Here is a 22,316-nt window from a genome sequence, read left to right as displayed (position 1 = left end):
GATGGGCGCCGGGGCTGCATGTGTGTGGTCAAGGGCCACGGAGCCCTGCACGGAGCTGTGTGTAGCCTTTGGAGAGGCAGTCGGCACCCCACTTTGGGGATTGGTCCCAGCCAGGAGCCCCCCCGGGCCTCATGCCTCCAACTCGCAGCTCAGAGCCAGCAGCAGCACACACACACCCCTGCCCCCCGGCCACCCTCCCAAGCTGGTTTCTGTCCTTGGAGCTGCGCAGCCTCCCACGTGGCGCCAGGCAGCCGGCCAGCCCAGCTCTTCGCGGCTGCTGTTTTGCAAACACCGTCAATGGCTCTGCCATGGCCCCGACCTCAGGTTTGTTCCTTAACATTGACAAAGAAGAGCAGAGAAACGGGAGCTGGGTTGGGGCTGCACCGAGCAGCTCCCAGTTGGCATTCCATCCAGGCAGCCGGCAGTTACTGAAATAATATCATTTGCTCTCATTTTAAAGAGCGCTAACTGGCTGCCTGGCACTGGTAACTGACTTCACACGTGTCTCATTGAAGCCTCGGGCTGCCCCTTGGTGTAGGTGGCTGTTACCCACATTGTCCAGTCGGGGAGGTGGACACGGAGAGACGGTGAGACAGACGTCCCAGCTGATGGCTTGCAGAGCAGGGCTGAGCCCAGGCGCCCTCATTCCGTGGTCGGAGCCGCTGCACTGTACCCCCTCGCTGCCAGTACTTGCTCTGAGTGCTGGGGGGCCATGACAGTGCGTGAGGTGACAGTGCGTGAGGCAGAGGCGAGGACCCTGCACCCAGGGGACAGATCACCTCAATAAATGGGCTAAATCCTGATGCCGAGGAAGCCAAGGCAGCAGCGACGGGGGCAGTAACCATGGGCACGGGTGGCATTTGAGCCGGCCCTGTGGAACAAGACAGGTGGGCGTGAATGGGCCGGGGAAGAAGAGGGCGTCACTGAGGGAGCCTCACGGGGTCTGACCGTGGGCAACTAGATGGCTGCGGAATGAAGCACGAGATGAGGTGGGCCTCGAATGCCCCACTGACTTGTGGGAAGCCAATTCTCTGTGCAGACTCGAGGAGAGGGTCGTGGCAGATCAGGGTGGCGGTCAGGAGAGACCCCCACACCCCCACCCTCGTGCCGCATCGTGGTGGGTGGGCTGGAGTGGGCAGGCGGGGTGCTCTGTCAGCTGCTTTTGGGGCGTGGGATGTAGTGGGAACGGCTCTGGGCTTGGAGTCTGGAAGATTGGGTTCGAATCCCAACTTTGCTGTTTCTGCTCTAACAGATGTGTGACCTTGGACGGTCCCTCCCTGTGTCTGTGCTTCTCTTCCTTTTCCCAGATAAGCATACTAGGTGACAGATGAGAGGAAAAAGCTGGCAATAACAGTGATGATAATGTGAGCAAGTGTCTCTGCTATGGCCTGAATGCTCGTGTTCCCCTAGTTCGCATGTGAGTTCCTAACCCCCAACGGGGCCGGGGTTAAGGGGTGGGGCCTCGGAGAGGGATTAGGTCATGAATAGGAGTCGGGACCCTGCAGAGCTCCCTCCCCACAAGTGAGGACACAAGAAGTGGGCTGTCTGCAAGCCGGAGGAGGGTTCCTGGCAGAGCCCGACCGTGCCTGCCCCTGATCCCAGACTTCCAGCCCCGAGAACTCTGAGAAATACATGTCAGCTGTTTATAAGCGTCACACCCAGTCTGTGATGCTTCGTTACAGCAGCCGGGGCGGCCTGAGGCAGCTGCTTCTCCGGCTCTTGATGCCGTTGATTTGCGTACCCACAACACGCCGGTGGGAGCGTGTCCCTGGGTTAGCCCATTTTACAGGCCCAGCAGCCGAGACTCAGAGCCTGCCGCAGCCAGTGGGAACACGGCTGGGACTCCATGCAGTAGTCGGGGCTCTGGTTCTGGGACTGTGCTCGTGACCGGGCCAGCTGGGCGGGCAGTCGCGGCCTCACAGGTGCTGGCTGGGTCTCGTTGGCTCTGCAAGGTCCCGGGTCTGGGCCCAGGCTGGGCTCTCAGGTAAAGATAACGCTTCAGTGGGACCCCTCACGAGGGAACCATCCCGTAGTAGTCAGTCTGTGTGCATATTTGGTTTAAGAGGCTTGTTATTTTGGAAGAATTTTAGATTTACGGAGAAGTTACAAAGGGATTTCCCATTTATCATTCACCCGGCTCCCCTAGCGTCAGCAGCTGCTTTAACCACAGGGCCTTTGTCGAGGCGGAGAGGCTGACAGTGGTACAGTCGTGCTCCACAAAGCACACGCTTTCTTCAGAGTCACCAGGTGTTCCACTAGTGTAGTTCACTCGAGCGTTAGGCATTGCATTTGGCCTGTATGCAGTTTTAATTCCATTTATCCCACCCCCCCACCTCGGACCAGCACCAGATTCCAAAAGAGATTAAGTAGCTGTTTCTCAGCATGGAATACAGATTTTTTTTTTCTTTAATAAATGGGTGAAGACATTGGAGAGAAGAAAAATGAGGGCTGAGATAAAGGGATGAAGCCAGAGGGAGGGTCTTTTTGGAAGACTTGCTCCACAGGCAGGACACAGATTTGGCTCTGAGCTTCCTGGCAGCCAGTGCAAAGAGAGAAAGAAGCAGGTCCGTGACATCTGTGAGATGAAAACAGACCAACTGTGCTTTAGAAGCTCAGTTATTCCTCTTCCTGAGGCCTGAGAGCAATTTCCCTCTGGTCTCTCTTGGAAAGAATGCTGTGTGATGACATGAGCAGTGTCCTCAGTGACTTGAAACATATGGGCAGATTCCACACTTCGTGGCAGATGCATTCTGAGGGCTCCATGTTAAAGGAAAGGGGGCAGGAGCGTGAAAGATGATGTGTTAGGGTCTGGCCTGAGAACACTGAGCACACTTTCTCTCTCTGTCTCTGTGTGTCTCTCTCATTACTGACAGACGGTAGCTTTTTTTGTTTTTAATGTTTTGTTTATTTTTGAGATAGAGATAGAAACAGCATGAGCAGGGCGGGGGGTGGGGGGTTCCAGAGAGAGAGGGAGACACAGAATCCGAAGAGGCTCCAGGCTCTGAGCTGTCAGCACAGAGCCTGACGCGGGGCTCGAACCCAGGAACCGTGAAGTCGTGACCTGAGCCGAAGTCGGATGCTCAACCAACTGAGCCACCCAGGCGCCCCCAGATGGTAGCTTTTATTATCATGTCATCTACTCTCTGAGGATTCTCCGTGTCAGGAGCTGTGCCTAACGCTTCACGGTGTGACGTGATTTTTATGACAGTGTGAGAGAGAGGGGCATTCTCATCCCTGTTCCACAGGAGGCAGGTTCGGAAACAGTTCAGAAACATGCCCAAGGCCCCCCAGCTGAGAGGGGCTGGGTTTGCACCCACCCCAGCACACGCCACCTTCTTAACTGCTCCTATCCACCACCTCCCAGTGGTAAGAGGTGTCATTGTCTCTGGTTTACAGCTGACGAGATGGAGGCTCATGGAGTTGAGGGTCAAATTCTCTCTAAAGTCAGAGTTGGGATGTGAACTCAGGCCTGACAGAGCCTTGTGCAGGGAAGGACAGGAGCCTAGGACCTGCCGCCGACCAGCTGTGTGAGGGCGGCCGTGTCCTTCCCCTCTCTGATCTCAGTCTCCCTGCTTGGACAGTGAGGAGTTGAAGAATCAGGCCAGGTGATTTGGGAGGCTTTCTCCTACATCCGCACCTTTTCTCCCGGCCTGAGATGGCCGGAGGGTGCCCAGAGTCCAGGAACAAATTCCATTCTCCTTCACCTGCTGCTTCTCCTTCCCTTCCTTCCATTTAATCAGCAGATATCGACGGAGGACTCCTGCACTTCAGGCACTGTCCTCGCCCTGTGGCTTCTGAGCTGAGCAAGACAGACATAGTCTCTGAGCTCCAGGAACTTTCTTTCCAGCTGGAAGATGGGGTGCGGTGGGGAGGCCAAATTACACGATTGTTTGTTGAATCAAACATTCAGGGTAAATAATAAGATGGCAAAGCACATGGGACCGTGTGGATGTATAACAGGGGAGGCCAGCTGTCATCTTGGAGATCTGGGAAGGCTTCCCGGAGGAAGAAACATTTCTGTTGAAATTCAAAAGAAGAGAAGGAAATCCATGCTGGGAAGGAGGACATGAGAATTTCCGGCAGAAAGAACAGCAAGCGCTAAGTCCCTGACGTGGAATGAAGTGTTCCCGGAAGCAAAGCAAGGCCCGAGTGGCTAAATGCAGAAAGCCTGGCAGAGGAGAAGGTGCTAGATGATGCTGACAGAGTGAACAGAGCCAGACCACAGGGGGAAGGGGGGAGCGGGGGGGCGGGGGGTAATTCATCCAAGGCTGTGCAGCCATGAAAAGATGATATTCCAGATCAGTAGTTAGCAATGCAGAGGGATGGCCAAGGTCTGTTATTATGTGAACACAGGCTGCAAAACCACTTCCCTCACATGCAGAGCTCATGCAGGCTGTAGCTGCGCATGAAAATATGTGCAGAGAAACAGGCCCTCGGACCTGTACCGAAACATCAGTGTGGTTATCCGAAAGCAGCAGCATTGCCAATGACTTTTGCTGTTCTTTGCATCCCTGCTGAGGGTTCGCATGCAGCGAACATTGCTGTTCTCATCGTGAAAACAGCAGCACTAAACCCGTTTCCATCTTGAAACACGGCAGCTGAAAGATACTCCCTCCCTAGAAGTTTTCCAGTAGCTTCTCTGTCATGGGCAGGCAAAGGCCCTATTTGCTCATAATATGCCTGCCTTTCGGAGAGGCTGTTCCTTTTTCAGGCCCCGCCGCAGTGAGGCATTTTACATTCCCTACCTCTGGTTCACGCTGCCCTCCAGGCTCCCTCGAACATGCTGCCTACACTCACTCGGGCGTCCAGCCCTGATGAATTCCGGTTATTGCCAGTGTGCTGCCAGTAGAATCAAGTGTATTGAAATGGAATAAAGGGGCTCGGCCCTGTGGGTGGTGGAGCCAAGAACAGGCTTTATTTGCTTTATTTGTCAATAGGGCTCCTTGCTGCTGTGCAGAATTTTCCTGGGGTGGAAATACTGCCTTTGGCCTGGCCTCCAGCGGCTCACTTAGCTTCTGAGGGCCGTGGGAGCCCAGGGGAGGGCAAGTCAGCTGCTAGCGGGGAGGGTCCTCGGAGGAGGTCAGGCCCTTCCCAGCACTTACCCTGGGGGTGGCCGGGGTGGCGCGTGGAACTTTCCAACCCTCTCGGTAGGGGCTGACTCCCCCTTCTGCATTTACCTTCAGGCCTCTCTTCTTCTTCTGCACCTGCCCCACCAGCCTCTAGCCCCCACCACAGAATGGGCTGTGAGACCTTGTTTGTTCCTTTGGGGACAGCCAGATCTACTGGCATTTAAAAAAAAAAAAGTAATGACGGTAGTTGCTAGTTATTAACCAGTTATTATGAATCAGGCACTGTGCTAAATAAACACTTCAGATACACTCCTACATAATCCTTCCCATGGCCCATGGAGGGCGTGAATAGTGCTGTTTAATAGATGAGCAGTTGAGGCTCAGAGAGGTGCAGTAACTTGCTCAGGATCACACAGGGATATGGGGCCCCTGGGCTTTCAGGCCCTCCAAAGGCCATGTACTTTGCTGTCACCTCCTTAGTAGACTGACTTGACCAAATATCAAAAGAATGCATGGGGTACCTGAACAAAAAAAATGTTTGTTTATTTTTTAGAGAGATTTACAGAGCGTGAGCAGGGGAGGGTCACAGAGAGAGGGAGACACAGAATCTGAAGCAGGTTCCAGGCTGTGAGCTGTCAGCACAGAGCCTGATGTGGGCCTCGAACCCATGGACCATGGGATCATGACCTGAGTCGAGGTTAGACGCCCAACCGACTGAGCCACCCAGGTGCCCCAAGGGTCCAGCTCTTGATCTCGGCTCAGGTCATGATCTCAGGGTCATGAGACCACGCCTTGTGTCAGGCTCCATGCTAAGCATGGAGCCTGCTTAAGACTCTCTCTCTTTCTTTCTCTCTCTCTCCCCTCTCCCACCTCTCCCTCCCTCTCTCTCTCTGCCCCTCCCCCATTTATGCTCATGCCGCCTCTCTCTCTCTCTCTTAAAAAAAAAAAAAAAAAGAATGCAAGGAGAGGAAATGAAGGACATTTCCTCCTCTTAGAAGTCACTGAGCTTCTCAAGTCCAGTGAGGCTGTCCCGATCCGGCCTGGCCGCAGGCTTCACCCCGAGGTCTTCCTGGGGAGGCCCCTCCCATTCCCGCTGATGGGAGTAGGCTGCCCTGCTGGCTGGGGTTCATCAGAGCGGTCTCTTTTTCCCAGGAATGTCCCAGGTTTCAAGTCCTCACTATGCCGCTTGCGGCTGTGGGACCGCCTGTGAGTGGATGGTGCGGCGCTGCGTCTCAGTGGCGGGGGACGAGCAGCGGCTGTGCGGCTCTGTGCTGTATGCTTGCGTGGGAGGCCATGCCGGGTCAGTGTCACTGCTGATGGCGGCTGGGGGGACGGGCCCTCCTGGGATGGGCTCTGCCAGCGTCTCCTCTATAGACTGAGCCCCGCCCCCGCCTTTGCCGACCACCCAGCAGCAGCAGGTGACCTCCATGCATGTGTCACCTCTGAGCCCTCGCCGCAGCCCTGGGAACCCTTTCACCCCATCGTCAGTTGGATTACTTATTTCATGACTATCTCTGCGGAACAGAGCCTGGCTGGTCTTTAAACGCGGTGTCCTCCTGCCCGCGACAGAGCCTGACACACAGCCGGTGTTCGGGAGCTGTTTCTTCACTGCAGGAGTGAGTCTGGCCGAGGCAGGCCCCGAACCAGGCCTTCTGGCCCCACATTCGATCTTGACCATGGTTTCATTGGCATCCTGGCCAAAACCCAGCACAGGGCCTGCCGTTTTTCTCTTTTTAAGGAACAAATCCCACTATGAAGCGTTAGTGATTGTCCCCCTCGCGGGGATATGAGCTGAGAGTCAGACCTTTACCTTCCGAGACGCTTGCCTTGCTGGGGAAGGGAGCCGAGTAGCAGCCGTGGCCCACAGTGGGGTTTGCTCAGCCCGGGGGCCCTGTGGGCACGGGGTCCGGCCCTGGGCCCTTCCCTGATGGAGAGGAGGTGGCGGGAGTCAATCTCTGCTGACAAGTCCCAGCCTCCCAGCCTCCCATCTTATACGTGGGGAGGCCGAGGACCGGCAGGATGGGGAAGGGACTGCCTGAGGGTCATGGGGAAGTGGGCCAGGACCCCCCTCAGAGCCCCTGCATCATCAGGCACTTTGACCTTGCCTGCTGACTGTTTCCACGCTTTCCTGAAATAGCTCTGCTGCGAAACAAGAATAGCCTTGGCAAACTCTCCGAGGCTCCTCCTTGCTTGTTCATGGCGGGGGCAGGGGTGCGGCTACTATACGTTACTTGTGTCTGGAGGAGCTTTTTTAAGCGTGTTTTTATTTGCTACTGTGCCTGATTTAATGGCAGTTCTAATGAGATGGCAAAAAATCCGGTGTTCGTAGTTATGTAATTCCTGACAGTTGAAAAACACCTTAGGTCATTAGGGCCCCTTGCAAACAATTCTCATTCTGTCAATTCTAGAACTTAAATGAATGGGCCAATTTCCTGAAAGATGTAAAACTACATTCAAGAAAGATAAATAGAAAAACGTGGAATTCTATAAATGTGTCTGAGAAATTGAATTTGTACTGAAAAACCATCCCAGACAGAAAACCTAGGCCCAGACACTTTCACTAATGAATCTTTTTTCAGGAAAAAAACAGTTAAGGAGAAAAATATTTCCAGTTTCTTCCTGGAAATAAAAGATGAGGCAGAATGTGTCCCAGCTCATTTTATGGGGCCAGCGTTAAATCACACCAAGACCAGACATATACTGACTGTTGTTACCCTTCAGGACCTGCTGAGCACAAGAATACTCAACAAAGTAACAGCAAATCAAATCTTCCAGTCTGTAAAAGGCATGTTTACCATGACTAAGTGGGGATTTCTTAATCCAAGGAATGCAAACCTAAATCAATATGTGAAAATCAATGTTGGGGCGCCAGTCCGTTAGGCATCCGACTCGTGGTTTTGGCCCAAGTCATGATCTTCACAGTTCGGGAGTTCAAGCCCTGCGTTGGGCTCCATGGTGATAGTGCGGAGCCTGCTTGGGATTCTCCCTCCCCTCCTCACACACACGTTCTCTCTCTCTCTCTCTCTCTCTCTCAAAATAAATAAATTTAAAAAAAAGAAAAAGTCAGTGCTATGAGCAGATGAAAGGAGAAAAACCATACACACAGAAAAAGCAATTTACAAAATTCAGTGTCCATTTATGATAAAAATTCTCAGCACACTAGGAATCAAAGGGAACTTCCTTGACTCGATGACAGACATCCATGCAAACCTGCAACTGACATACCTCATGGTGAAAACGTTCAGAATCAGTTTGTAAATACGTATCCACAAAAAAATCTTTTTTTCTAAGAAAGATAAAGGCTTTCTACTAAAGGCTGTCTTCCACGATTGGAATAAGGCAAAAATGTCTTTCTCACCACTCCTGTTCGGTATCATATGAGAAGTTGTAATCAGTGCAAGTAAGTCAATAAAAAGAAATGAAAGACATACATATGAGAAGCAGAAATGAAACCCTATTTACAAAGACTGATTGCCTGTATAGAAAATTTCAGAGTCTTCAAAAAAAACAAAACAAAACAAAACCCCTAGAACCAATGGATAAACTTAGCAAGGTAGAATGATAACAAAGTCAGTGTACAAGAATCAGTTGTATTTCTGATAAGAACAGATACTACACTTGATCTTAGCCAAAAGGCCGAGAAGTGATGAGAATCAGTTGTATTTCTACAAACTGACGGTGAGTTACTGGAACTCAAGAGTTCTTAAATACAGTTTAGAGTAGCACCAAAAAGTGCATAGGTATAAATAACAGAATACATGTAGTACCTGTATGCTGACATCTGCAAAACAAAAAGAAAGAAAGAAATGGAGAGAGACCCTGTATTTGTGGATAGGAAGGTTCCATGTGACCGATCTAGATTCAGTGCAACCCCCATTTCCAATTCCAGTAGGCTTTTTTTTTTTTTTTTTTATTTTGAGAGTGTTTGAGCAGAGAGGAACAGAGGGAGAGAGAGAGAATCTTTTTTTTTTATGTTTTATTTATTTTTGAGAGAGAGAGCACAAGTGGGAGAGGGGCAAAGAGAGAGAGGGAGACACAGAACCCGAAGCAGGCTCCAGGCTCTGAGCTGTCAGCACAGAGCCCAATGCAGGGCTTGAACTCACATGCCGTGAGATCATGACCTGAGCCAAAGTCAGACGCTTAACTGACTGAGCCACCCGGGCGCCCCAGAGTGGATTTTATTGTACATAAATTTTTAAAAATCAGAGTAGCTCGGGGGGGGGGGGGTATAGATGGAGCACAGACTGAGCCAAATGAAGACAAAGGAATCCAACCTTTATGATGATTCACACCACCACACTGAGGGAATGGGGAAGAAAGGCACGTGCCTAAGTCATTTTGAAAAACATTGTTTTGACTGATACTGTAAGGCAGAGACAAGGGGAACTATACACAAACACTGTGTTCCAGTTGCCGATTTGGTTTTTCCTCTATAGGCATACACGTTAGGAATCCGGAAACAACTTCATTTTAGATCATGAGAGCCAGCTTTGCACTTTCAGAAAACATGACCAGTAAGGAAAAGGTGGGAGGTGGGGGAAGCTTGTGGGGCTGAATTAGTCAGAGGTATCAATAGGGACACATTTACCAACCAAAAAAAGAAAAAAAAAATGCCTATGTGTATACACGCAGAGAAATAGACACAGAAATAAAGCTGTGTGTTTAGGGTGACTTAGTATACATACGTAGTATAGTTCTTTGCTCTGTCCCTTCAGAAGGGCTGGGAGCAGGGAAACCCCACTAAAAATGGACACACCTAGCACCCAGGTCTTGGTTTCTAAATACTGTTTTCTTTTTTTCATTCCTTTTTTCCCTTTTTGAATGTTTATTTATTATTTTTTGAGAGTCAGAAAGAGAGCACAAGCAAAGAAGGGGCAGAGGGAGAGAGGGAGACACAGAATCCGAAGCAGGCTCCAGGCTCTGATCTGTCAGCACAGAGCCCGACGCGGGGCTCGAACCCACAAACCACGAGATCATGACCTGAGTCGAAGCCAGACGCTTAACGGACTGAGCCACCCAGGCTCCCCTCAGAACCAAGGCTCTTTGTAGGAGTGGTGATTCCCAGCGTGGGGCAGGGCAGGTACCAGATGGGCCTGGGAGGCTTATCGTAGGCCCCACAAAGCCCCCCACGTGCTACAGAATCCGTCACGGAGCCGCTCAACATATCGGATCCACACAGAGCTGCGCGGAAGAGCTCCCAGTGGCCAAAGGAGAATGCAGTAAATATCCATGAGTCCGTGCTAATGTAATTATGTAAAGAGCCGAATGAATAAATAAGGGAGAAGCAACAATTCTTCCCTAAGGAAAAATTCCCATTAATAATCGTAAAATGAATACGGGAAGAGGAAATCATCATTAGAACATCACAGTAGAATAACAACTGTCGCAGGCTAGATGTCCCCGCGGATGTTCAATAGCTGGCAGAGGTTTACACGGTAACGGGATTTGTTTTTGGTTTTTGCATCGTTTGGAAATACCTCTGACGATATATTTCATAACTGTAAAGAGAAAAATAACAAGTTTACGGTGGAGAATCCTGGCGGATACCTGCTTGGCTAAGTGTCTAATATATATTTTTAACAATCCTTACTTTTTTTTTTCTAGTTGTAAACATAGTTGTAGAAAAGTCAAGTCATAGCCCCGACTGGGTTTGTAGCGACAGTCTGCCCTCCCATGCATCCAGCCCCAGAGTGTGACGATTGTCACCGGTTGCCAGGTCTTTCCAGACCTTTTTTCTGTGCGGCCTTTTGCACACAGTCTCTGGGGCCCTTCTTATTCCTTCTGTTCCTTTTATGACCCGACCGTCAGCTTGTTAGAAAATTGCTTTCCTTTTTTGGTCCAAAAGCTGACACCTCTGATTTATCACATTTGGATTCAGTTCCTGCCACTACAGAGCATCAAGGTGGCCCTCCTCGAAAAGCACAAAAAAATGTAGCAAAGGTATATTTTAGCACTCTTGTTATGGTCGCCTTTTAGTGCTGCGATTTAGTACCTGTGGTGTCCTCTCTTCTCCCGTCAGAGAGGAGGACACGCCAAGGAGAAAGGGCGGCAGGTGTCCCAAGCCTGCCTGTTTCCTCGTCCTCCTTGGGTGCGGTCTGGGGAGAGCCCGTTGGCCGGGTGGCAGGGGGGAGGGGCCGTGTCCCCCCAGGCCCCCCGGGCCTCTCCTGCTGCTGTGAGAGCGCTGCGGACATTTGGGTGGGCGCCAGGTGCTGGCAGTCCTGGGGACGCAGCGAGGTGCGTGTGACACCGGACCTGGATTTGTGTCCTCCACGTGCTCTCCGTGGGAACTGTGTGGAAGGGGTGGGGTGGGAGTGAGAGACAGCAGACCGCGGGGACTCCTGTGCCCCAGGTGAGTGTTGGCGAGAGAAATAACGACAGCAGACACCCCCCCCCAAGGGGTCCTTCTGAGCCCGGCACCTGCTAAGTGACCTTTCTGTTCCGCCTTACGAATCCCCGAACAGTCCTGCAGCAAGCGCGTGCCGTACGTGTCATCCTTCACGGGAAGATGAGCAGCCAGGCTCAGAGAGCTCGTCACTGGCTCAAGGTCACACAGCAAAGAAGGGGTGAGGCTGGGGTAGGGATTGGCTCCAGAATGTCCCCTGTTAGCCACTCGACCCTCCAACCCTGAATTTGTGTGACAGCAGGACCCTCCGCCTCCCTGCTCCTGCCTGGGCTCCCGCTGTGAGCAGATGAATGACACCCACCCCGTGTTTCCACATGCTGTGCTTCTGGACTTGGAACCTGGGGGAGTCTTCTGGCCCTTCTGAAGATGTTTAACTCAAAACACAGGGAGGCGTGCCTGGGTGTCCCAGTCAGTTAAGCGTCCAACTCTTGATCTCAACTCAGGTCATGATCTCACAGTTCATGAGATCGAGCCTTGCGTCATGATATCGAACCCTGAATGCAGAGCTGGCTTGTGATTCTCTCTTTCGCCCTCTCTCTGTCTCTCTCTCCCAAAATAAATAAATACACTTAAAAAATAAATCAAGCATGGTGAAAATGGCAGAAGGTATAGCAACGTGAGAATAGTAGTGATGATAATAATAGAGCTCAATAATAAGAGAAAGAAGTAAGTTAGGGCAGAGTAGTGGACTTCTAGCTATTTCTAGCTGACAGTAATAATAATGGTAATCACCAGCAATTGGGGAGTGCCCCCTCTGTGCCAGCCAGGGTGCACAGTGAGTGCTGTGCCCGCACTGAGTCATTTAGTCCCCCCAGCACCCCTGGGTGGGGGCACCAATATCACCCTCATTTTAGAAATGGACAGCTGAGGCCCAGAGAGGTTGAGTAACGTGCCCAAGGCCACACAGCTAGCAGGTGGAAGAGCTGGTCTTAGAACTCAGGCAGTACTGGCGCTTAGAGAAGCCTCATTGTCACCCTTCCCTCCCCACAACCCAGTGGTTCTGGGGCATATTGGGGGAGGAGTGCAGGATGGAGCGACATCTCTGCAGTGTGCATAATAACACGGAACAAAAGAAACGGCTTGTTGACCTCTCACAGTGGACCAGATCCCATCTCTGTGCGTTCTGAATCATGCTGTGGTGTCCTCGCCACTGCCCCATAGGGAGGTGCTGATGGTCAGTCAACCCTATCCCTGTTTTATGCACGAAGGAGCCCCGAGGCTCAGTGAGAGTGGGGGACCCGCCCCATACATAGCACAGTCTTACTTAGCCTAGAATCAGTGACTGTCCGAGGCCACGGGATCACCTCTGCGCGTCGTCGCCGGCAGCACGGCTGAGCACAGTGGTCCGAAGGTCTGCCGTTGCTAATGTGGCTTTGATCTTGTGTCGGGATGGGCTTTTTGTTCCGGCTTCTCTGCCTCCAGATTCTCTGTCACTGATCTGCTGACGGCCCTTTCCACTGCCAAGGACAGCAAGTGGTCACATCCTTCATGCCAGTGCCATTTCACAAGCGTGGCTGTGGACACTGGCACCCTGGTGGCGGCTCCATGGGAAAGAATACTTAGCTGAGCTGAGGGCTGCTTAGCGGCTTCTGCCGTGGGTCAGGAAGGGACCCCGGGCCCCGGATGGCTGGATTCATGCTGTCCCCACCCATGTGAGGGCATGGGCTAGCTCAGCTCTTAAGATTATTTGTGTAAGAATTTATGAGTAAAGCCATGCTTTAGCAAGGAAGTGTTTGTTATTTGGAGGAAAATCAGTTATAGCAATAGCACACCCTTGGCATATGCACAGTGTGCCCGACAGCATGACGTCATCGCCGAGCGGTGTCCCGCAGGGGTTTGACGCAGGCACTTTGAGGTCATAACTACTGGCTGTGTCGCTCTGTCCCACTGGACTCGGTTCCGTCATTTGTCAGGCTGAGATAATGGACCTCTAGGAACACAGTGAGAACAGAGCCAGACAATCTTTGTAAGGCGCTTCACACAGATAAAAGTATAGGAAACACGCTAGATTCAAAAGCGATCTCTGGTTTTCACACTAACCCCACGTTCATTCTGTTTGTGGACGAGACAGTGCAGCTCAGAGAGTGGGAGTGGTTTGCCCGAGGTCACGTGCCAGGAACGGGGTGGCCAATGTCAGGGGCCTGGCTGTCTCTCCTCTGACCCCCCAGTCACGCGGTGTCCCCCGTGGGCTGGCTCCCGGGTGAAGGACCCGTCTAGCGCCCTCTCTGCGAGATGGAACAGTTCCAGGTATGCCCTGCAGTTCCTCACTGGCGTGCCAGCCCTGGCCACCCCTGGGGCCTGGTCAGGACAGACGGTGGCAGGGCAGCCTCTGATTGCTGTGGGGACTGGGAAGTCCCTGGCTCTTCATTGAGCAGTGGGAGAACAGCGTCTGTGTGATTGCTGAGCCCCCACTTACAAAGGACCGGCTCTGCTGCTTCCCTTCCAGAGCTTTCCCTTGGAGCTGCCTCTCTCCGAGGTGCAGTGGCCGCTCTCAATCCTGGACAGGGGTCTGTGAGCCACAAGCCTCAAAGTTGGTATCTTGCTTCCCTTCCCGGGGACCGTGGAGGAGAAAGTGTGCGTCCTGTAGATTCCAGACTGGCGTGCTCTCGTGCGTGTGCTCTCTCACTCTCTCGCTTCCTCTCTTTCAGTAGATAAATATATATAATCATTCCACCAGCACCTGTGTCCCAGGCACTGTACTGTCTGGACGCAGTGAGTGAACGTGTGTAAAGCCCGGGTGCTTGGCACATGGTAAGCACCCCCCAAAATGGAAGCTTTGATTCTGTGGGTGATTTGCACTAGCAACATGAGTGGGGTGCTGGCGGGTGAGACCAGGCTGTAGTGGCATCTGGAACTGTCTGGCAGCTGGTGAATCTGGGCTAGTGAACATCTTTCCCCCCAAGGAGCCAGAAGGTGATTGCCTTCTCGAGAAAGCCAGCACCAGGTGACTGTTTTAGCCTCTTCCCGCGCACCCCCCCCCAACTCTGCCACATTCTCCAGCCTTTCTTAGGGTATTCTCTTAGCAGGTCTGTGACCTGGCCTCCGGATGGGTGGTTGATAAATTGCCTGGCCTTTAAAGTGGCCCCTGCCAGAGCAGTAATTGCTCCCAGGCAGGCTACTGTCAAAGAGGGAAACAGTTTCCACAGGGAGACCTATTAAGGCAGGAGCTGAGCTGTGGCTTGCCCTGATTACCGGATAAGGTGACAGCGTTCATTCAAGTGCCCAGGGCCCCTCCGAACTGTCCTGTCCAGCAGAGGGAGTCAGCCCCCTGGGGCTGGCTGCCAGCCTCCTAACCTGCATTCCCAAGTGGCTGAGGGAGGGTCTGGCATTGCTGAGAGGCAGTCAACTGGTAAGGGGGGTGGTCCGGTCCCTCCTGGCTTCCCACACGCCATGCCCAAGTTCAGTACCTGCACCTGGAGAATGTGCATGGTTTGCTGGATCTGAGGTCAGCGTGTTCTCCCATTCCATAAGGGCCGTAACTATCAGCATTTCCTCAGCCTCTGCTGGGGGGTGGGGTACAGGTAGAAGGCCTGGAGAGAGGTCAGTAACCATACTGGGCAGTGCCCAGACCCTTGACCATGCACACGAATCATCAGTCTTTGTCAAGTGCAGAATATGATCCAGCAAGTGGGGCAGTTATCACGGCTGGCCAACCGCACTACAACCACAGTCCTGTTCGCCCTCACTGAGGGCGGGAAGCGGCCAGGGCCTGGCAGGGAGGCTCACCTCCGCTTCACGACGTCTCAGGCTGAAGCCAGGATGCTCGAGGTCCTGGCATTGGAGCCATTAGGGAACTCTTTTCCTTTTCCGTCTGGGGGTTGGTGCTGGCTGCTGGCTGGGGTCCCCATTCTCTGCGAGGGCCTCTCCATGCCGTCTTTCCACTGAGCTAATTTGAGTTTCTTCCTCCAAGCAGTAGTGGGTGTCTAGAGGCACAGGTCACTGGGAGACAGGCAGGACGAGCTGTATTCTTTTCGTGCCCCAGCCCCAGAAAGCATCGAGCAGCACTCAGCTGGACTCCATTATTCAGAGCGGGTACAAGCCCATGCAAGTTCATGGCAAGAGGAGTACCTCTAACTTCCTGATTGGTTTCCTAGAACCGCTCTAATAAACCATCATAAGCTTGGTGCTTTGAAGCAACCTAAATTGTCCCCTCGCAGTTCTGGGGGCCAGAATGTGCAAATCATGCTGTGTCACAGAGTCATGCCCCTCCCAGGCCCTTGCCTTTGGGAGCTTCTGGGGGGTTCTGGCACCCTTGATTTGTGGTTGCACCCCTCTGGGCTCTGTCTCCGGCTTCGCACATCATATGATCTCCCTGTGGGTGCCTCTGGGTCTCTGCCATCCCTCTGCTTCCTCTTCAAAGGGTACCAACCATTGGATTCAGAGCACACCTCAGATCCAAGAATGGCTCATCTTGAGACCCCCCCAACTTAATTACATCTGCAAAGGCCTGTTTCCAAATAAGGTGACATGTTCACAGGTACTGGGGGCTAGGGCCTGGGTGCCTCTTTTGGGGGTACCGTCCAAGCCAGCCTCCTGATAAGGAGCATCGAGGTTCTGAGAGAGCACGTGAGATGATCTGGCTGCGGTCATTTGGGGGAACTGCAGTCTGCCTCAGCTGGCGGAGCCCGAGGGGCCACATTTCTCACGAGGTCCCGTCCTAGGTTGTGTTGTTCCACAGCCAGCACACGGAGTGCAGAGACAGAGTGACCTCGCAAATTGTCGGCAGCCTAATGAGGAGGGAGGAGGAAGGAGGAGGAGATAGCAAGCCAGCTACCATACTACTCATATTGATACTACCCAGCTCTAGAACATTACACCCCATGCGCTGCTGTGGGTGCTTTGCATGTATGAGCTCCCTCACTGCAACCTTATGAGAAGGGTTCTTATCCTTGGTCACAGAGACGAGGTTCAGAGAGGCTCAACGACTTGCCCAGGGTCACACAGCCAGGAAGTGGCGGAGCCGGGACTCGCACCCAGGCAGGCCGACTGAGAGTCCATACAGTTACCAGCCTGCATTGGGAACCTGGGAGGGAGCCGTCAGGCCAGGACGGGAGAGCCAGGTGTGGCCGCAGAGAGGACACTTCCTGTCTCGCTGTGTCTTGCTGGGCATTCACTTGGTCAGCAACGACTTGCCGAGTGTGCATGCGTGCACCCAACATGCCAGCAGAAAGGCGAAGCCCGTGCTTTCTGCCCGTGTGGAGCGCACAGTGTGGCCAGGGTGTGGACTGGGGGAGATGACGCCAGGCAGACAGGCGAAGGAAGGGATCTCCAGGGAGGCATCAGCAGGGGCAAGGCACAGAGGCCCGGGAGGGTGGGTGGTGGGGGCGCATGTGCCCTGGGGGTAAGGACTAACCGGAGAGGCAGGGCGAGGGGGCCACGGGATAAGCCTCTGGCATCTTTTCTCTGACCTCAGCCGTTGGCCATACAAACCTAGAGATACATGTCCACTTGGATTGAGTGTATTAAATCCAAAGTCAAGGAGCTGTTTGCTGCCAGGCAGACAGAAGAAGGCCTGAGAGTTCAGAAGGTTGGGTGTCCTGACCCCGCGTGGGGCTGTGTGCTGGAGCGATTACCCCACGTCTTTTGGGGAACTTTGTGGGGTTTTTTTTCAGTTTTCTTTTTTTTCTCCCAGTCACCGAAGTAATAGATTCAGCACATAACACGCACAGAAACAGATGCAAAAGGTAGAGCCAGATGTCCCACCTCCTAAAGACAGCCTTTATTAGCATCTTCTATTCCTTTAAATATAATTCACATCCCATAAAAAACCACCCCTTTTAAAAATGTCCAAGGCAGCAGTCTTTGGCGTATTCACAAGGTTGTAGAAACATCACCTCTAATTCTGGAACATTGTTTTCATCCCCTTCAAAAAAAAAAAAAAAAATCCTATACCCATTAAGCAGTCATTCCTCATATCCGACCCTGTAAATTTGCCCATTTGGGTCATTTTATATCAGCGAATCATAAAGACGTGACTTTTCTCTTAGCACCACGTCACAGGGCAGATCAGCAAATGCCTTTCCTGGCTGACTATGCCTCCGATGCGCGGCCGGACCACATTTTTCCATCCGTGGCCTGGTTGGTGGACCCTCTGGTTGTCTCCGGCTGTTTGCATCTCAGTGTCGCTTCCCTCCACGCCTTTCTCTGCCTGTGTCTCCACTACCGATCGGTATTACACGGCGTGTCCTAATGTGCATCCCACGTTTTGAAGCCTGCCTCTCCCTCCTGCAATGAGAAACTTCCCAGAAGTGCAATTTGTAATCGCTGCGTGATAATGTCCCATCCTGTGGCTGAATTACAATTTCCCTAACCATTCCCCCGAAGTCAGTTGTTGAGTTGTTTCCAAATGAAGTCAGGCTTTAAAAGGAGCAACAAATGAGAGGAACCTCAGAGGATTTTTCCAGAAAAGCTTAAACCGCCTCCAAGCCTGTGTGTGCCAGCAGGCTTCCGAGCTCAGTGGGGGGATGGGAATGATTTATCCCAAATTACTAAGATTCTTCTCCAGGGTGGCACAAGGGTCCAGCCCACTCTTCCCCAGACCCCCAAACATTGAGGGAGATGTTAATCTTTACATCTCTTTTGAGGATTGTTTTTCTTTTTCCCCTCAACAATATGGTCTTCACATACAGTCTCAAAAGCACAGAAAGTGAATAAAGAGCTTGAAATGAAAATTGCCTCTTATCTAATCTAAGAATGCTTCCAGAATATCAAGGACTTTTTTTTTAAACTTCTGAATACCGTCTGGTTCAATAATGCCATCAGGGTTTATCCTTTGGAAACTTAATTTCTCTAATTAGCAGGCCACCTTAAGAGTTTGGCCTTTCATAGTATGTTTTCTTTGGTCATTTCGGCAATAAAAGGGAAAATGCTTTTGTATTGAGATGTAACTGACATAGAACGGTGTTCATGTTTAAGGTGTACAACGTGTTGGGGGAAAATAATAAAAATAGCCTGGACATCACTCTTCACAGATGACTCCTGTGAGCTTTAGGGCATAGTCCTTCTCTGTCCCTTTAATACAGCTAAAGACCTCAAGAGATGGCAATATTAAGATTATATCTGGGGCACCTGGATGGCGCAGCTGGTTAAGTGTCCGACTTCGGCTCAGGTCATATCTCAAGGTTTCTGAGTTCAAAAATTTTTTTACTGTTTTATTTCTGAGAGAGAGAGAGAGAGCATGAGCAGGGGAGGGTCAGAGAGAGACACACACACAGAATCGGAAACAGTCTCCAGGCTCTGAGCTGGCAGTCAGCACAGAGCCCGACGCGGGGCTCGAACTCACAAACCATGAGATCATGACCTGAGCCGAAGTTGGACGCTTAACTGACTGAGCCACCCAGGCGCCCAGACAAGGTTTATGAGTTCAAGCCCCTCGGGCTCTGTGCTGACAGCTCGGAGCCTGGAGCCTGCTTCAGATTCTGTGTCTCCTTCTCTCTCTGCCCCTCCCCCACTTGTAATCTCTCAGAAATAAATAAGTGTAAAAAAAAAATCATATCCTAACAACTGAGTTCAAAATTCAAAAGTGAAGTATGTTCACTGGAGAAGATGTAGAAGATCCTGCACTTCAGTAAAAATGACTGCAGCAATTTCGGTGTGTGCCCTTCCTGGAGTGTCCTGCTCACATGCATGAAAGTAGTTCAGCAAAATGGCATCAGCTTGTGTACTTTTCCCCGCCCTCCGTGACAAGGTAGCATTAAGATTCTTCTGTATCCTGAGGACCTTTGCAGAATAATAAGGTATAGAGTGGTGTTTACATGATCTCATTTTTGTTTTTTTTTTTTTATAAGAAGGGAAACATATTCATTGGTACTTAGTTACACACGTGGAGAGAAGGTCTTCGGGGGGGGGGGGTGCGGGGGTGGATGCCCAAGCCCTTGTTATTGGTGATTACTTTTCAGTTGTGGTCTGAGGGCCTGAGATGGGGTTTTAAGGGTAGGGAGCTTTAGGAAGCACGATTTATACAGTTTGTATATACCCTCCCCACCCCACCCCACTTTTTAATGTTTCACTGTTTCCACTATGCATATATAGTGGTTTTGTAATTTTTTAAAAATTTTCACTGGAATAATTAAAAATACTCTACAATACTATTCTTTATGGTTTTATACTATCACTGTATGGCTATACCGTACAGTATTTGATCAATTCCTAGACATTTAGGAGGGAGTCCAAATTATTGTTATTTTCTTGGTAATGTTTTTGTTTTATGTAGTTGTTGATGGGGTACTTGAGCAAGCGGCTGAGAAAGAATTCTTGAGACGTCATTGGTGCAAAGAGGTGATTTTATTAAAGCACGGGGACAGGACCTGTGGACAGAAGGAGCTGCTCTGGGGCTGTGAGGGGTGACTGATGGTATACTTTTAAGTTAGTGGGGGCGAGGGATAGCATAAGTCTCTAAGGAATTTGAGAGCAAGCCTTTCAAGACCTTGAGGGGCTAGTTACTGTTAAAGTAAGGTCACTTTTAGTCTTTAATCAAACAAAACCATGAAGGAAATACGGCAGCCATGAGCTGCTGGAGGAAGGTCACGCTCTGTGTGCTTCAGGGGTCTATCAGTGGGCTGCAGGCTGTAAGGAGATTTCATTTCAGCCACATTTCTCTTGCCTTTGTTTCCCTCATCAGTTGTGATGACTTTTTTGGGGTTAATTCCTGGCAGGTTTCTGCACCCTTTTGCCAAACATTTCCTTAGCACTTTTGAACCAAGGCGTCTCCAGCTGGCAAAGGGCCAGATGTCCCTTTAACCCTTCCCCACCCAGATGGGCTGGTAGAAGTTCTTCAGTGTTCAGTACTATTTGGCTGAGTGCCTACTGTGTTTTGAGCACCGCCCATGGAGTAGGTAGAAGAGAGGGCCCCAGGGAGGCCTACATATCCCCTGCCTGAATCCCCAGAACCTGAGACTGCAGGTGATGATACGACAAAGTGGAATTAAGATTACGAATGGAATTAAGGATGCTTCTCAGCTCGTCTTCAGATGGATGGGGAACTGATCCTGGATTATCCAACTGGGTCCAATGGATTCACATGGGTTCTTAAAAGTTGGGAAGGAAATCAGAAGAGAGAACCAGAGAGATGGCCATGGGAGAAGGGCGTGGCTGGAAGAGGCTGGCTGGTTCTGGAGACGGAAGAGTGGGGCCACCAGCCAAGGAATGTGGGCGGCTTCTAGAAGCTGGGAAAGTCAAGGAAGTGGATTGTGCCCTCGAGTGTCCAGGAAGGAGCACAGCCCTGCTGCCATCTTGGTCTTTAGCCCAGTGAGATCCATGTGGGACCTTTGACCTCTGGAGCTGTAGGATAATAACTATGTGTTATTGTCGTAATGTTTTCACCTCTCATTTGTATACGAAACTAATATGGTACATAGCACACCCCTGACATCCAGCACAGGGCTGGCCCTCAGGAGGTGCTTCGTTCCTGTCCACATGGTCCCATGTTTACTTGCTTGCCCAGTCTTACCAGACACAAAGGTGATCTAAGAATTGCCACACACACACCACTGGGCAAAGCAAACCTACTAAGTTGAGTGTCTGCAGTAGCTCAGTTCCTTTTGTCTTTAAGCTGAGGGTTTATAGACCAAGGATGGCGTTAACTTGCGTTATTTCTTTTTCTTCTTTAGCTTAGTTCTTTTAACCATTTGAAACAGATTCATTGGTGTGTGCTGCATTCAGGAGGGATCCCACATCATTATTGATTATATTTCACATTTTGAATAACCGAAACATCAAAACTCTTTCCAAAAAGGTAGACCCAGTGTATCACTTCTCCCCCTCTTCCCTCCTCCCGGGGCGCACCCCCTCCTTCACGGTCACTAAATAAACCAGTTTTTGTGTTCTTTTCCTGATTCTTTGTGCAGATAACAAGCAGATACTTCTATACTTCATTCTTTGACAGGTAGGGGGCCATAGTAGTCTTTTGACCTTGATTTTTTTCAAAACTGAATATCCTGGCAATCCTTGCATGTCAGTGTCGAGAAGCCTTTGTCATTCTTTTTCACAGGTGCCCGGCTCCCCAACCGTGTGGCTGCATGCAGCCTCACTCAGCCACTCTCCTCTGCATGGGCATCAAGGCTGTTTTTTCAAGACGTTCCAGTTACAGTGCTGCAAGAATAACCACGCATATGTATTTTCTTACTTATGAAATTTTTTTAAATGTTTTCATTTATTTTTGAGAGACAGAGACACACACACACAGAGTGCGAGTGGAGGAGGGCCAGAAGACAGAGAGGGAGACACAGAATCTGAAGCAGCTCCAGGCTCCGAGCTGTCAGCACAGAGTCCGACGCAGGGCTTGAACTCACGAAACGCCAGATCATGACCTGAGTTGAAGTAGGACGCTTAACCAACTGAGCCACCCAGGCGCCCCTTCTTAGTTTTGGAAGCGTACCTTCAGGGAACATTTCTAGAAGTGGGGTTTCTGGGTCAGGTGGTAAATACATAGTATATAGTTTGTCGAGGAGGACCCAGGTCCAGGGTAATTTTGTGCCACCTGCATTCCCACACACCTGCTTGCCCACAGCTCACTGACAGGTATTGTCCGGTTTGTAACAGTCTGACAGGTGAGAAATAGTATCTTGGTGTAGCTTTATCTTGCAATTTTCTTTTTTCTTTTTTTTTTTAATTTTTTACATTTATTTATTTTTTGAGAGACAGAGAGACACAGAGCATGAGCGGGGAAGGGGCAGAGAGAGGGAGACACAGAATCTGAAGCAGGCTCCAGGCTCCAGTCTGTCAGCACAGAGCCCAATGCGGGGCTTGAACCCACAACCGTGAGGTCATGACCTGAGACGAAGTGGGACAGTTTTCTTTATAAGTGACCTTAAACATCTTCTTTTCCGTATGACTGAGGACCATTT

General features: G+C 51.0%; 1 protein-coding gene and 1 pseudogene across 4 annotated transcripts in view; one reads left to right on the top strand and one right to left on the bottom strand.

The window, feature by feature from the left end:
* Window positions 1-22,316, top strand: part of WHRN (whirlin) — a 92,767-nt gene that overhangs the window by 38,113 nt on the left and 32,338 nt on the right. The window lies entirely within an intron of this gene.
* On the bottom strand, window positions 8,604-8,717 carry LOC120237748 (annotated as a pseudogene).

This window comes from Hyaena hyaena, unplaced genomic scaffold, assembly GCF_003009895.1.
Source record: "Hyaena hyaena isolate Hyena2069 unplaced genomic scaffold, ASM300989v1 scaffold_6, whole genome shotgun sequence".
NCBI classification, from domain to species: domain Eukaryota; kingdom Metazoa; phylum Chordata; class Mammalia; order Carnivora; family Hyaenidae; genus Hyaena; species Hyaena hyaena.
The sequence above is the reverse complement of the archived record's forward strand: the minus strand, read 5'-3'. Positions and strand labels throughout refer to the sequence as shown.